The sequence below is a fragment of the Palaemon carinicauda genome, chromosome 14, assembly GCF_036898095.1.
Source record: "Palaemon carinicauda isolate YSFRI2023 chromosome 14, ASM3689809v2, whole genome shotgun sequence".
Lineage (NCBI taxonomy): Eukaryota > Metazoa > Arthropoda > Malacostraca > Decapoda > Palaemonidae > Palaemon > Palaemon carinicauda.
In genome coordinates this window covers 1,830,744-1,848,654 of record NC_090738.1, presented here as the reverse complement: position 1 = coordinate 1,848,654, position 17,911 = coordinate 1,830,744, and positions in this window count along the sequence as shown.

The following is a 17,911-nucleotide window of genomic DNA, read 5'->3' as shown; positions in this document are numbered from 1 at the left end:
GGGCCGACCTTCAAATACCAATTAGGCCTTGTTGCTTAATTTAAGGTGGCCGCAAGTAAACTGCCTTACGGCTTTATTTTTACCAGGTTACTGAAGTACACCCAAAACATCAGATTAGTAAACAAGAAAATAATCAAGAACAATCATAAACAAAAGAGGGTAAAAAGAACCTTGGAGACGTCAATGATAATTTATTATACAATATATATATATTTAAACAAACACTCAGAAAAGCTGCTCATGTAAACAAAATAGAAAATTACTTGGAAAATACTCTAATTTGATTTACTCAGTTATATAAATAATAAAGAGAACTTTCAGGACACAGACGGAAAACATACCACACTGAAAACATTTGGAAGAGAGAAGAGTACTAGTAAGAGGTATAGAGGCACAAAAGATTCATATACTATCACCTTTCGTCATCTCAAAATAACTTGTCAATATAGAAAAAGTAATAGGAAAGTTTAGAGCCTAGTTAAGTACATATATTCCCTACCTACCTAAACACCTTTCGTGACCGAGAAATACACACAAATATATAAAAAAAACACACATTATATTAACGAAATTTCGTCCTCCGATGGTACTCATGAAGTGATAATTTTAGAGTCGACTTGATACATAAAAAGGCACAAGGAATGCTCTGACAAGCCTTAACAGTACCTGTCACGAGACCTCACAGGGTCCAGAACGCTATCGATCTATTGCCGATCCTTGGTGTTGCTCACCAGCACAAACCGTCCTCCTAAACCAAGGGATACATAACTCCCAGCACAACACAACCCTCTTCACTAAGGGATAAGCAGTGGCACCAAACCATACCGGTTTTTCAGGCCTCCCCGGGCCAAACGCTAGCGAACTATGGTCGTCCAAGTTAGCACCAACTGCTGCTGCTGCTGCTGAAGTATTGATCCTGGATTACGGTTATCAGACGGCTGATGAGCACTAGCGTTCTTTAGCACAATATGTGGACTCCCCCTTAATCAAAATTATTTACCCTCCACCTTGACTCCCATTCCAGTCACGTGGAAGTCCAACTCACCATTAACATAACATGGAAAACAGAAAAGGGGCAGGAATTAACAACTGAACCTAAATACCTTGTTTACCAGCCCACAGATGGCAGGCTGGTGCACACTAAAGAAAAGCAACTTTTAATTTTGAAAATATGAGAGCAATATGTTACAATTATTACTCAAAAGCTAGAATTACGTTACAGCCCCACCCTACCAAGAAATTTTTACGCAAGAAAAAATTTACATAAAAATAGTGAAGCAATCAAACAACTTGACAGGGGGCACAAAGCAAAGCTCTCAATAACTAGGTTCAATAGAGTTTAGAGATAATCAAAAAATTGTAAGTCTTGCAAAGGAAGAAGATTAAACAAATGTCATCAGTCATTTCCCGGACCCCATCTTCTCCCTTTCCTAACCAACTATCTAAACCTAAACTCGGCGAATACCTCTTCGATTCTCTGGTACCTGAAAATCGAGGATTGACTGAATATTTACCGATTTTGGGAGAATTTTGCCATGTCCCACCTCATGACCTAAATAGATTATTTTGGCTTTTGCAAAATCACACTTGTTTAAATTAATCACCAGACCAGCTGCACGCAGCCTCTCGAACAAACATTCCATGTTTTTCAAATGAGACTCCCAACTATTACTGTAAACTACAAGGTCATCTATGTAGACAACTACCCCCTCTAACTTATCAATCACTTGATTCATCATCCTCTGAAAAGTGGCAGAGGCATTTTTCATACCAAAAGGCATGACATTGCATGAATACAAACCTTCCGACGTAACAAAAGCTGATATTTCTTTAGCCCTTTCTGTTAATGGAACTTGCCAATAACCCTTTAAAAGATCAAACTTACTTATGTACTTGGCAGCGCCGACATCATTTATGCAATCTTCCACCCTGGGCAGAGGAAAACAATCAGACTCAGTAACTGCATTTACCTTACGATAGTCGAAGCACATTCTTTGTCCTCCCCCTTCCTTTTTGACTAGCACTACTGGAGAACTCCATGGGCTGAAACTTCTTTGAATTAGATCATGAAGTAGCATGTAATATACCTCTTGCTTAATGATGTCCCTTTTGGATGGATTCACTCTATATGGATGTTGTTTAATGGGACGAGCATCTCCAACCTCTACATCATGCATAAGTAGACTGGTTAGTCCTGGAACGTCCTGAAATAAAACTGTGAACTTTGTTATCAAGTTCATTACCTCCTTGGATTGGGTGGCACTTAAATGATCCAACATCCCGGGTAGATTTCCCAAAGCTACGGAATTTCCCAGCAAACTCATACTGGAAGTTTTCGCAAATTCTTCTTTCTCCTCCACCTTGGCTAAAGACAGAACTGGTCGGATAGTTTCCCTGCCCTGGTAGGCTTTTAGCATATTAACATGGCATACTTGAGTCTTCTTCCTCCTGTCAGGGGTTTCAACAACATAGTTTAGGTCATTCACCCTCTTTAAGATCTTCCAGGGCCCCAAGAATTTGGCTTTAAATGGATTGCCTGGAATTGGAAGCAACACCAACACCTCTTCGCCAACCTGAAAATTTCGTAATTTGGTTTTCATATCATAACGCTCTTTCATTTTTCTTTGACTCACCTCCAAAGTTTTTAAAGCAAAATCCCAAGAACTGATCAACTTTTCCCTTGAATCCCTTAAAAAGTCCAGCAAATTTACCCGAGGTTTTACTCCCTCCCAGTGATCCTTCACTACTTCTAAAGGTCCCCTTACTTTATGACCAAAAGTTAGTTCAAATGGAGAAAACCCCATTACATCACTAGGAATAGATCTGAAAGCAAATAATAAATAAGGAATTACCTGGTCCCAACTCTTGGGTTCCTGCTGCACATACTTACTCAGCATTGATTTCAATGTTTGGTGAAATCTTTCCAGTTGTCCTTGGCTCTGTGGGTGATAAGGCGAAGAAGTTACATGCTTTATGCCTAATTCTTCCAAACCCTGCTTAAATACTTTACTTTTGAAATTACTCCCACAATCAGACTGAATTACCCTGGGTAAACCAAATCTCGAAAAGAACCCCAGCAAAGATTTAAGAACCCTCCCAGCATGTATACTCCTTAAAGGAATTGCCTCAGGATACCGTGTGGTCCCATCCATCAGTGTCAAAATATATTGATTTCCACTGCTGGTCCTTGGCAAAGGGCCAACTATATCAATTATTACCTCTTCAAAGGGTTCTCCAATGGCTGGAATTGGCTGCAGTGGTGCTTTCGGGATTTTCTGATTCGGCTTCCCCCTTGTCTGGCAGACTTTGCAGGTCTTCACAAACTTCTTTACGTCTCTTCTAAGAGAAGGCCAGAAAAACAAATCTGAAAGTTTTTTAAAAGTTTTATTTATACCTAGATGACCAGACAGAAGGTTGTCATGAGCTAGCTCTAATAACTTACGTCTGTAGTTTACTGGTACCACAATCTGTTCTCTCACCTCCCATGCATCTGCAGGTGCTCGTTTTGCTCGACTTATCCTTTTCAACACTCCGTCCTTCCATTCTAAATGAGGACGACTATTATCCTGACTGACTTGCTTACTCCTCTCCTTCTCAAACTCCGCCTTCTGAGTCGCCGCAAATGTATCAATTGCCCATTTACCATTCTCGTCTTTCACGGAAGACAACATGGGATTTCCAGTTACACTTACCTCAGAACCATTTTTCTCAAATAATTTATCGAGCCCCATACAGTCCATCTCCCTGGACTTGCCTTGGGCTCCCGAACGCGTGACCACGAAAACAGGCTTTTCAGTCTTTACCGACTTACCTTGCACCAGAGGACAATTACCTGGAGTCCGCATCTCAAAGTCGTTGGCCACTATCACGTCCACTCCCTTTATGGGTAATTCATCCACAATTGCCAGACTCATGGGTCCTTTTATCCATTTAGAGTTTAACACTAACTCTACCAAGGGGCATGCCGTTACTGTTCTCGGGAATCCCCCTAGTAACACAAATTTCTCCTGTCCCTGGCTCAGTCCTTCCGGCAATACCGAACGCAAAATTATGGATTGCGCCGCTCCCGTGTCCCTTAAAAGCCTTACCCGTCTCTGACCTATTCTGGCCTTTGATGCTCACTACACCTTCAGAGACATACTTTTTGAAACACTCATCTGTTGCAGTCGAATCCCGACCCAACAGACCCACTGGCTTTGCTTTATACAACCACAACCGGCACTTCTCTTTTATGTAACCTGGTTGCCCACAATGCCAGCACACCAGTTTTCCACCTTTCTCTGGTGACCCTGGCTTCTCACCTCTATCCGGTGATTCCTTTGTCCTCTTTCCAGGTGACTGATTTACACCTTTTCCACTTGGATTCCTTTTTGTGCCCCACTTTGCCTTATCACTGAACCGATAGTTCCCCTTGTGGGAAAGGAAAAACTCATCAGCTGTTACAGCCAAAGTATCCAAAAGATCCAACTTAAGATATTCTAAGTGAGTTTTCAGATAAAAATTAGTATTATTTTTAAATTCTTCAATGAGTATCAATTCTTTTAAAGCATCAAAATCTTCCACACCTTTGGCTTTCAACCATTCCTGAAAAGCCACTCTTTTCCTCCGTGCAAATTCCACGAAAGTCTCCTCCCATCCCTTCTTCATATTTCGAAATTTCTGACGGTAGGCTTCAGGTACCAGCTCGAACGCTTTTAAAATCAAATTTTTCACTTGGGAATAGTCAGCACTTATTTCTTCGTTCAGGGCAGCATATATTTTCTGTGCTTTACTCATTAACCTACATTGTACCAGCGTAGTCCACATGTTTTCTGGCCATTCTAGCCTATTTGCTAGTTTTTCGAACACAGTGAAAAACTCCAAGGCTTCTGTTTCCTTAAAGACAGGCATTAATTTAATAGCATTCCCTATGTTAAATTTGTTTTCGGCAGGAACTTGCCTTAGGTGGAGTACTTGTAATTCATGCTTTTCCTGTTCTCTTTCCCTTTGTAATCTTAATTGTTCCTGTTCTCTTTCCCTTTGTAATCTTAATTGTTCCTGTTCTCTTTCCCGTTCTATTCTTAGTTGTTCCTGATTAAATTTTGCTTGTAACATTACTTTTTCATGAATTCTTTCCTCTTCCCTCGTGGCTATCTGTAGTTTCATTTTCTCTATTTGCAATCTTTCCAATTCTAACCTATCCTGTACCGAAATATATTCAGTCCTATCAACACTACTTGTAGTTTCTTCTTTCCATTTCTTAATGGCCGTCACTAACTGTACTAACAGAGTCCCTTTCTTTGTTCCTGGTGCTACAGAGATATTTATGAATTTTGCAATTTCCTGCAACTCAACCTTCCTTAAATCCCCTATTTCTTCTTCCCAATCAACATTACCTAAAAATTCTGCTACCTCAAAACCCACCGCTCCTACCGGATCTTCACCTTTGTCCGACATAGTCTCTTGTCTTAGAAATATGAAGAAAAGAAAAGCAAAGAATAAGTGTAGAATTACCCTTTTGTTTACGTCTCAATCCTTTTCTTATTTACTCTGATGCCGAACTGGAAAACCACTATTAACCAGTTCTACGGAATGTTTTTACTTGATCCTGGCAAGGTCGCCAGTGTTACCGGCAGGCCGACCTTCAAATACCAATTAGGCCTTGTTGCTTAATTTAAGGTGGCCGCAAGTAAACTGCCTTACAGCTTTATTTTTACCAGGTTACTGAAATACACCCAAAACATCAGATTGGTAAAGAAGAAAATAATCAAGAACAATCATAAACAAAAGAGGGTAAAAAGAACCTTGGAGACGTCAATAATAATTTATCATACAATATATATATATTTAAACAAACACTCGGAAAAGCTGCTCATGTGAACAAAATAGAAAATTACTTGGAAAACACTCTAATTTCATTTACTCAGTTATATAAATAATAAAGAGAACTTTCAGGACACAGACGGAAAACATACCACACTGAAAACATTTGGAAGAGAGAAGAGTACTAGTAAGAGGTATAGAGGCACAAAAGATTCATATACTATCACCCACTTTCGTCATCTCAAAATAACTTGTCAATATAGAAAAAGTAATAGGAAAGTTTAGAGCCTAGTTAAGTACATATATTCCCTACCTACCTAAACACCTTTCGTGACCGAGAAATACACACAAATATATATAAAAAAAACACACATTATATTAACGAAATTTCGTCCTCCGATGGTACTCATGAAGTGATAATTTTAGAGTCGACTTGATACATAAAAAGGCACAAGGAATGCTCTGACAAGCCTTAACAGTACCTGTCACGAGACCTCACAGGGTCCAGAACGCTATCGATCTATTGCCGATCCTTGGGGTTGCTCACCAGCACAAACCGTCCTCCTAAACCAAGGGATACATAACTCCCAGCACAACACAACCCTCTTCACTAAGGGATAAGCAGTGGCACCAAACCATACCGGTTTTTCAGGCCTCCCCGGGCCAAACGCTAGCGAACTATGGTCGTCCAAGTTAGCACCAACTGCTGCTGCTGCTGAAGTATTGATCCTGGATTACGGTTATCAGACCACTGATGAGCACTAGTGTTCTTTAGCACAATATGTGGACTCCCCCTTAATCAAAATTATTTACCCTCCACCTTGACTCCCATTCCAGTCACGTGGAAGTCCAACTCACCATTAACATAACATGGAAAACAGAAAAGGGGCAGGAATTAACAACTGAACCTAAATACCTTGTTTACCAACCCACAGGTGGCAGGCTGGTGCACACTAAAGAAAAGCAACTTTAAATTTTGAAAATATGAGAGCAATATGTTACAATTATTACTCAAAAGCTAGAATTACGTTACAATATATATATATTATATATATATATATATATATATATATATATATATATATATATATATATATATATATATAAATATATCAGACAAATGATTATTTTTTGGATAAATTTCATATGCAGAAGGTTTATGTATGTTATTGATGCCTTTATTCATGAATTTTATTAGTTAATAAGAAATAGAGAGACCAATGCAGTTAGTAGTAATTGTGAAGATATAGAAAGCATGTGTTGAGATATGAGAGTGAACGAGTAGTTAGGTAGGTTGTTTTCAGTTAATTTCGCTGAGTCTAGGGATACTTCCCGTAAACATCTCCTTAACGTCCTGATCCATACGTGAATGACTCCTGGGGCCCAGATGAATGAGGCGCCGAAGCCAGCAAAAAGTCACTTGATTAAGGATAGCTTGACACGCCCAGGACGACGATATATAAGCAACTGTGAGAGGTGATCTCTCTCTCTCTACTTCCTAGTAAGTCGCTCTGTTTACCAGGTCTAAAGACCTACTTAACTTGCCGGTCTCCTTGGCGAACAACGAGTTGCGGCTGCCTATACATTAACTGAAGGACAGCGTATAATCAGGACCGTATAGCAGCCGAGGAATTGAGGGGAACCATTATCCCTGGAAACGAAGGATGACGAACAGAACTATTATGCTCGCACCTAATCGACTGTGAGTGTGTTTGGCGAGACGTCCCAGAGTGACAGAAGCGTGACGTCCCAGAGTGATAGAGGCGTGCCGTCCCAGAGTTACAGAGGCGTGACATCCCAGAGTGACAGAGGCGTGACGTCCCAGAGTGACCGAGGTGACTAGCACATCGCGCCAACCTTCCCGACACCTGACGAAGGGTCATATTTCAGCAACGACAGAAGGCCTACGATTGACGTATAGGCCCAATTAAACAATTATACATCCAACTCTTCAGCCAGTGTCAAGACTTCTGAATTCAACGCTACAAATTTATGTAAAAACCATTCTTTTTATGACTGCTTGTAAGTGACTGTTCAACCCCCTTTTTTATGTCCAGTAAAGGAAAAATAAGGCACTTGTATCCCTCACCCACGTAACTTTTCTTATGTAATTTTTGAGAGAAACATTAAGTATTAAACAAGAATGGATTAAAATACAATTAAGAAATAGTAAGTAAAGGTAAAAATACTAGACAATTAATAAGAAGATTTATTGAGAAGCTTTATTGCAAGAAGAACCAAAGGAATCATCATAAATAGTGACAACGTTAAGGGATACTTTGCCGTGTTATATTAAGAGTTTGAACTAATACTGGCTTTATTTCAGATAAGTGTTGAAGTCATTATAAGTGTCGAAGAATTTCGAAACATAATCTCAAGAAAATAGAGGGAAACTAAAGGAGTTTGTGAACCAATGGATATGTGAGTAGTTTGCATGATTTCGTTCGCCCTCTTGTTTTGTATAATCAATAGCGTCTCTTTATAGAATAGGAAGTTAGGACATTTGTCTCTCGTATGAAAAATTTTGGTGTGTTTTAATTTTTCCCTTTTCTTTAAGTGGGTTATGAGTCTTGATAATATTGTCCAATGACTCACACAATACCAGTATGACTTGAGATTAATGGCAGACAGACGGTCGCGAAGTGCTAGTGTATGAAGACGTCAAAATTTAACTGGAAATACTAATTTGAGTAACCAAAATTCGAGTCCTTTAAGAGCAAATATCGCCGATATGAATTCCGCTGGGCTGATCACACAAACCACACAGTTTTATGGAAATGTAGGTAGGGATAATCCCGACAAACAAAGATTAGAGAACTACAGTGTATATAAGTGGTTAGCGGATACAGAGAATAGGATTGCTTATTTTAAAATAACTGATGAAGTAGCAAAAATCAAACAGGCCATGTTCTTAGTCAACGTAGAAGTAGGGGATGCTGACCCTACATTAAACGGTAAGGCTTTTGAAAGCATTACAACTTTCAACGAGTTCAAGGAGAAATGCAGACTATTGTGGCGATCGGCCAAGGAGACCGATCGGTTGTTGAACTTGTATAGGTTTACCTCAGCTAAATTTGAAGGTGATTCCATGCCCAGTTTGTATACCCAGGCTCTGAATCATTTAGGAGTAGTTAGGGAAGACATTTTGTCATTACCCACAATCACGGTAGGAGACAGAACCAAGTTTAGTGAGGATAATAAAAAACTGTTAGATTTAGATGAAATTCTGACTTATGTGGCCTACGGTACATTGTATGCAGCCTTTGGTGAAGAAAAAGGGAAGGCTTTCAAAGACCTCAAGTTAGATCCTGCCCAGAAACTCACAAAAACGTTGAGCCAAGTTCAGGAAGTTATACAGAAAAACGAGACCCAAATTGACGAGGTCACTTTTTCGGCGAATACCAAACAAAAGAGGTATCAGAATTACAGGGAAGATAAAAATAACAAGTCCGGTAGGAATAAACATTACCATAAAAATTATCAAAATAACCAGCCCCCTTACAAGTCAAATGAACAAAGCAAAGGAAATTATAATGAAACATATAAATCTAGAGGGAATTATCATCATAAGGGAGCTAGACCAAAGAATAGGTATTACCAATATTGTTAAAGAGGAGGTCACACAGACCAAGAATGTTGGTACCAAGGTAAGAAACATAATAAACCCTCAGAAAATACTCCTCAGGCACAAGCAAAGGATAACTGAAACCCTACTAATTACTCCAAAGAAAAACAAGGTAACAAAGTGACTAGAAGAGCAGGAAAGGAATCCAGGAAATAGGGAAACCAAAGAATGGAAGGATGTTATAGGTAGCGGAGGTACATCCACGTTGCCAGCAACATATTTATCCTTCCGACAGCAATCATTACCTAAAATAAATATCAAGATAGAAGGTAAGGAATGTCTTAGTTTGTTAGATTCAGGAAGTACTGTAAATCTCATAGGGCGCCATACCTTAATTGATTATTTGAATATACCTATTTCCGCGATTAGGAGTGAGGATACATTAGTTCAGGGAATAACTGGCAATCAGGTTAACAATGTAGGAGCCATAGATTTAAACACTGAATTGTTACTGAAGAAGTGTCAAGTGCCATTTTTGCTTTTATAAGAAGTAGCATTTCCCGCTCAAGCTTTGATTTCTTTTGAAACAATGCAAGATTTTGGCATAGTTTTTGATTGTCAAGACAGAAGACTAATTTTAAAGGGAAAAAATCAGGCAGTCTGTTTCCAACTTGTCGATGACAAGTCCGCTACAAATTTAGCCAATTTGCAGGGGACCGCTTCGATAGTTGAAACACACCCCAGTTCAGAAGTAGAAAGGGATATCAAAGTAGAATCAGAAGAAAGGGAGAAAGAAGAAAATTTAGCAATTGCACATAAAAAGGGGGAAATTACTTCTTGTGAAGGCAGCATAAATACTAAAGAAGGATATGTCGACAAAGAATCTGGGAGAATAGATAAAAAGGAATTCCAAGAAGTTTTGCTGCTAGGCACATTGAACTCACAAGAGTTGAAACACTTAAGAGAAACAGAATCTCATAACGGAGGAGATGAAGATTCATGTTTTTGTACTCAAGTACAAACTGGGGAAATAAGTCTGATGAGCACAGCAGATGCAAACAAAATAAACTTTAGGTTAGCTAGAGATGTAGTATTACTACCCAATACTCTTACTAGAGTATATTTAATAACCCGCCTACACACAAATAATGATGTAATATTGACCCCAGAAAGTTTGCCAGAATATGTCAGAATGGATAATTCATTAGTTCAGATGAAGGGATTAGCCTGTACTACTTATGTCATGAATTATTCTGATAAAAGACTCGATTTGTTAGCGGGTACCGAATTTTGTACAGGAATAGAAGTTACACATAAGATGATTCCGTTAGAGGAGGAAGCATTCTTTACCATAGGAAACATTGATGCAGGAATAGATAGGGAGATAGATAACACAGATTTTCCTGAGTACAGAAAAAGATTAATAGAAACCTTAAATAAATATAGGTAGGGCATAGCAATTACGGGTGATAGGTTAGGTAGGACCGAGGTGTTAAGACATAAGATAATCCTAGATGATAGAAGAAATGAAGGAAGGAGTGGTCATACCCTCTAAATCACGTTATAATTCTCCCATGTTGTTAACTCCAAAGGAAGATGGAAGTTACAGATTAGTGATTGATTATCGCAAGTTGAATGCGAGCACAGTTCCTGATAGAATGCCCATGCCTGTAATAAATGATGTTTTGGCTCAATTAGAAGGAACAAAGATCTTCTCATCCTTAGATCTACTAAGTGGATATTGGCAAGTACCTTTAGACGAAGAATCTAAGCCATTAACTGCCTTCATCACACATAAGGAACACTTAGAATTTCAGATAATGCCATTTGGATTAACATCAGCTCCATTGACTTTTGTAACATCAATGTTACAGATCTTAGGACACATAGAGAATGTGTCAGTCTATTTAGATGATGTCATTATATTTAGCAAAGATATGGAGAGCCATTTCAGAACAATAGAAATCGTTTTAGAACGGTTAAGACGGGCAGGATTAAAGATAAAGATTAAGAAATGTCAGTTCTTGAGGAAATCTTTAGAATATTTAGAACATGTGATCAGTGCTGATGGATTGCACATGCAAGAAGGAAAAATAACGGCTATTGTGGAACATCCTGCTCCACAAAATCTGAAAGGTGTAAGAAGATTTTTAGGAATGATAGGATACTATAGACCATTTGTAAAAACTTTTTGCTACCATAGCTAAACCATTGACAGAATTACCTAAGGAGGATGTAGAGTTTGAATGGAAAGCAGAACAAGAGGAGCTTTTCAAGAGTTGAAAGAGAAATTAATCCAAGATCCTATCTTAGTGTATCCAGACTTTAGCAAGCAATTTTACTTAGCATGTGATGCTTCAAATACAGGAATAGGAGCAGTTTTGTTACAGAAAGTAAAAACCAGAATGAGGGTAGTATATTATGCAAGTAGAGTCTTAAATGCGGCCGAACGAAATTACAATACCACAGAAAAGGAATGTTTAGCCATTTATTGGGCACTGAAAAAGTTTCGGCACATTTTGTTAGGACACAAAGTACATGTACTTACTGATCACAAACCCATCTGTGACCTATTTAAGAAGAGAGCTTTCACTAATAACTTAAAGTTTAATCGATGGTTTATTAGTGTACTAGAGTTTGCTCCAGAATTTAGATACATTCCAGGTAAGTTTAATACTTTAGCAGATGGATTATCTAGAGCACAAGAGGATACTGAAAGAATTATCACGACTAACACTTTCTGTTTCAGCTGTCAGGTCGTAGACATAGATTTGGAAAGTGTAAAATTAGAACAAGGGAAACAAGCAAGTATCTGGAAAATAATAGGAGATTTGCGACAAGATGAAAGTTCTAGGTCAGATTTTGAATTAATAAATGGGATATTATATAAGAAAGCTAAGGATAGGAGTGCTTGTTCTAGACTATATGTACCTGACACACTGACTAAGGAAGTATTAGCTATAACACATACCCACAAGTTGGCAGGACATCCAGGAATCAAAAAGACTCTGAGAACAATAAGAAGAAATTATTTTTGGCCTAAGTGCAGTGAAGAAGCAAAGGAATTTGTAAATGAATGTCAAACTTGTAATAGGCATAAAGGTCATATAAATATCAGAGATCCTTTAGAAAAATATCCTAGTAATCTAAACCCTTTTGAGGTAGTTCAGATGGATCATATAGGACCCTTTCCAAAAACTTTGAGAGGAAATAAGTATATACTGGTTTTCATTGATTATTTGACTCTGTACTTAGAAATTGTTCCAGTTAGAGATTGAACTGCTGTTTCGGTTGCAAAAGCTTTAAAGACCAGAATACTCCAAAGACATTCGTGTCCGGAGGTACTTTTGTCGGACAATGCACCCGAATTCACCAGTGAGGTAATGAAAAAGCTTTGCGAATTTTTTGAGATAAAGATATAAGCCGAGTTCAAATGGGACAGTAGAAAGGGCCAATAAGAAGATACTGGATGTACTGCGAACTATCATTAGTCTAACTACAGAAAATTGGGATATAGCTTTAGAGGATGTTCTGTTTACTTTGAATAACACGGTGAATGAGACGGTAGGAGAAACCCCACACTTTTTGCTTTATGGTTATCAGAAAAGACTGCCTAACTCCTTGTTAGATGACGCAAAACCTCCTAGGCACACAAATGATTACCAGGACTATGTAGCTTGGAAACTCCAAAGAACCTTTCAAATAATAAGACAAACCAGACAATCTCTAGAAAAAGGGCAACAGGTAAATAAGAAATACTATGATACAACTAGTTCCAATACTGACCTGAAATTAGGATCACAAGTATATATAAAGGTACATGTAAAGGAAGGATCAAATGAAAAGGTGTCTCCCAAATTTGAAGGTCCTTATCGAGTGTTAGAAAGGGAAAATAATAATAAATTTAAACTGATACATGAACAGAATTTAGATGTAAGGTATGCCCATTGGAATCATATAAAGGTGGTAAAAACTCTACAGGAAGTGGTGGATAAACTTCCTTCTGATCCTACCCCTAGTGGTCAGTATCACTTGCGAAATAGACATTAGAAGTGGGGCCTTGATACAAACACATGGAAAAGGTGAACTGTTAACGGATTTTGCTGTAGTAAAGATCAATGTCAATTCAATATTAGAAAGGGAAGAACATTTGAAACAGTTAGATAAAGAAATACGAACGTGCATACTAACCCATAGGGATTCTGCTTTTTGTAGAATTATTGAGAAACTTACAAGGTAAAATGGAAGACATTGTCAGGCCTAAAAGAAACAAGAGATCTTTATTACCTTTTGTAGGTAGTGCATTTAGTGCTTTGTTTGGAGTGGCTACAGAAAACAATGTTAGAGCATTAACTGATCGTGTAGAACTAATCGAGAAATGGGCTAGCCAGAAGGGTAATCTTATAAGTACTCTAATAGAAAATAATGATAAGAATGTAGAAACCATAAAAAATGTGGAATTAATTAATCAAGTTAATGTAAATGTTTCTAATAAGATAGATGACCTAGAACAAGTGTTTAAGTTAATTCATGAAGTGGAAATTGAGATTAGTGATCATAAGGAAACTGTGAACGGACTAATAAATGCACAAAAAGGAATACTTAGCCCTGCTATCATTTCTCCAAAAACTTTGAAAGAAATCATAGATTAGTGTATAGTAAATAGCCATTCCAAGCCTTTGATAGAAGATATATTTTGGTATTATAATATGTCAGCTGTGAAGGTAATAAAAGGGTGTTTGTTGGTATTGATTCCTTTTAAAGGTATGAATTTGTTTGACCTGTATACAACACATCCTTTCCCAGTTAAAATAGGGAATGTAACAGTAATTTGGAACCATCCCAAGGTTCATCTAGCATTGGATAAGAATAAATTGTTGATGATTATTTTTGAGGAAGGTGAACTAGAACAATATGTATTGATAAGTGAAAGTCAATCCATGTGCAATTTTGTGCAAATTAAACAACCTATAAGCAATTTTCCATGTATTCAAGGTATTTTCTTTGAGAATTATGAATTGATGAGAGAGTGTAAATTTGAAACTTTCAGTTTGCCATACAGGGCACTACATTTAGGTAATGAAATCTTTGTTTATGTTCAAAATACTAAAACTGCAGAAGTTACTTGTAATGGGAAGACTCAAACGTTTCAGATAGGAAATTTGAAATCATTTACAGATTCTTGCTGAGTAGTAATAACTGATTATCTCTATTATGTACCAAGTGTGTTTTTACATTATGAATGAAATCAGTCTTCCATTGCAAAGAGTTATGAAACCAAGATTAACCATTTTAAGCTAGACAAATTAACAGTGGTAGAAAATGTGGCAATTCCAATTTGATAATGATTATGTTCTGTTTCAGAAGCAATATGTTGCACCATTTCTGACTATTGTAATGTATTTTTGATTGTGCTTATTACTGTGGTAACCTATAATGTGGTGGAGTATGTGATTTTCAGAAAATTGAAAAGAATTAATGAGTTACTACTAGTTATTACTGTGAAACCTAAGGAATAAGTTTATTATTTTGTGGTATGAGGATTCTATAAGAATCATAGTAGCTGGCCGAGTGGTGCAGACAAATGATTATTTCTTGGATAAATTTCATATGCAGAAGGTTTATGTATGTTATTGATGCCTTTATTCATGAATTTTATTAGTTAATAAGAAATAGAGAGACCAATGCAGTTAGTAGTAATTGTGAAGATATAGAAAGAATTGTGGAGAGACATGAGAGTGAACGAGAAAGTTAGGTAGGTTGTTTTCAGTTAATTTCGCTGAATCTAGGGATACTTTCAGTATACATCTCCCGAACATCCTGATCCATTCTTGAATGACTCCTGAGGCCCAGATGAATGAGGCCCCGAAGCCGGCGAAAATTCACGTGATTAAGGATAGCTTAACACGCTCAGGACGACGATATATAAGCAACTGTGAGAGGTGATCTCTCTCTTTCCTCCCTAGCAAGTTGCTCTGTTTACCAGGTCTAAAGACCTACTTAACTTGCCGGTCTCCTTAGCGAACGAGTTGCGGCTGCCTATACATTATCTCTGGAAACGAAGGACGACGAACAGAACTATTACGCTCGCACCTGATCGACTGTGAGTGTGTTTGGCGAGACGTCCCAGAGTGACAGAGGCGTGACGTCCCAACACCTGACGAAGGCTCTTACTTCAGCGACGACAGTAGGTCTACGATTGACGTATAGGCCCAATTAAACAAGGATACATCCAACTCTTCAGCCAGTGTCAAAACTTCTGAATTCAATGCTACAAATTTATGTAAAAACCATTCTTTTCATGACTGCTTGTAAGTGACTGTTCAACCCCTTTTTTATGTCTAGTAAAGGAAAAACAAAGCACTTGTATCCCTCACCCACATAACTTTTCTTATGTAATTTTTAAGAGAAACATTAAGTATTAAACAAGAATGAATTAATGTACAATTAAGAAATAGTAAGTAAAGGTAGAAATACTAGACAATAATTAAGAAGATTTATTGAGAAGTTTTATTGTAGGAAGAACCAAAGGAATCGGGAATTTGCAGACACTAGACTAACTAACGAGATTGAACGGTACTCGAACCTCGGTCATGATTGTATATATATATATATATATATATATATATATATATATATATATATATATTTATATATATATATATATATATATATATATATATATATATATATAAAAATATATATGTGTGTGTGTGTATATATATATATATATATATATATATATATATATATATATATATGTATATATATATATATATATATATATATATATATATATATATATATATATATATATATATATATATATATATATATATATATATATATATATATATATATATATATATATATATATATATATATATATATATATATATATATATATATATATATATGTTCGATATTGACACTTAGGTAGGAAGTTCTATTAACCATAATAATTACCTGGAACATAGATGAACAATTGTTAGTGATTATTTCTCAGCTGATCCCATCTCGTCGATGTGTGCTTGATGGATAATAAGACGTTGGTATTCTAAAAGATACATTTAATGTATAAAAGACTACATTTTACTCTTTACTCTGTGACAGCTAACTCCCAAGTGCATATGGAGCGTCTTACACAATCTCATAAACCAAAACATTGCTAAACAAAAGAGCATCGCTCTGAAAAGACTTAAATCCTACTCCAGTACAAATCATAAAGAATCACATCCTATCTGAGGTAATCAACAAATGTTTGATTCCTAATACCAAAACAAATCATTACTCTTATGTACAAAGCATAACATGTCTTATTCATGCAATATGATGCAATGTTGCGCAATACCTGCAACACTTGAAATAATATAGTACATTACAATAATACATAACAGTCTCCTCCCCCTTAACTTGACATTGTAAAAATATTCATAAATCTAATCTCTCAGTGGGCTTTCCTCTGTTAATTCTATTAGGAAGCACTTTAACCTCATCTTGTACTGGTACATGAATTGGTTCTGAATCTACATTGGATGTTGGACCATCTTGGTTAATATTTGACTCATTTGATCTAACTACTTCTTTAAGTTTCTCATCTCTAACATTCACATGCTCTACTGTCTTTCTGTTTAACGGCTGTAATTGATCAACATGACGTTTTACAACATTATCACCAACATGAACATCATAATGTAAATTTCCTATCTCTCTTACAATCACTCCTGGTACCCACTTCTCTGGAGTGTTGTACGATCTTACCATGACATCAGACAAAGGTAAAAAATGTCTTACATTAGGAAGCTTTGCTACTTGTTTATACCCTTTATCTTCTAAATCACTTTGCAAACTTGGATATAACAAATCTAACTTACACCTTATCCTCCTTCCCATCAACAAATTTGAGGGTGCCACGCCTGTTGTGCTGTGCGGCGTTGTTCTATAAGACAATAAAAATTTTGATACATGCAAAAATATATTACCTGAATTAGCTTTTCTACACTTCATATTGTGTTTAAACGTTTGAACAAATCTTTCAGCCTCTCCATTAGTAGATGGATGATATGTAGCTGAAAATGTATGCTTTATACCATTGACATTACAAAATTCTTTAAACTCTTGTGAGGTAAATTGTGGACCATTATCTGTAACAATTCTTTCTGGAATACCATGCGTTGAAAAGATTTGCATTAACTCTTTTATTGTGGCGTAAGACGTTGTTGTCTTCATTGGGATAATTTTTGGCCACTTACTGTAAGCATCTACTACTATCAAAAACAAATAATTCAAAAAAGGACCTGCAAAATCTATATGCACTCTTTGCCATGGATACCTGGGTAACTCCCACGGGTGCATTCTAGCAAATTGAGGATTGTTTTGTTGCATAACACAATTCATACAATTATTTATATAACATTCCACATCTTTATCTACACCTGGCCACCATACAAAAGTTCTCGCAATTGACTTTGATCTTACAATACCTTGGTGATCAGCATGTATTTCAGACAAAACCTTATTTCTTAGTGAATTAGGAATAACTAC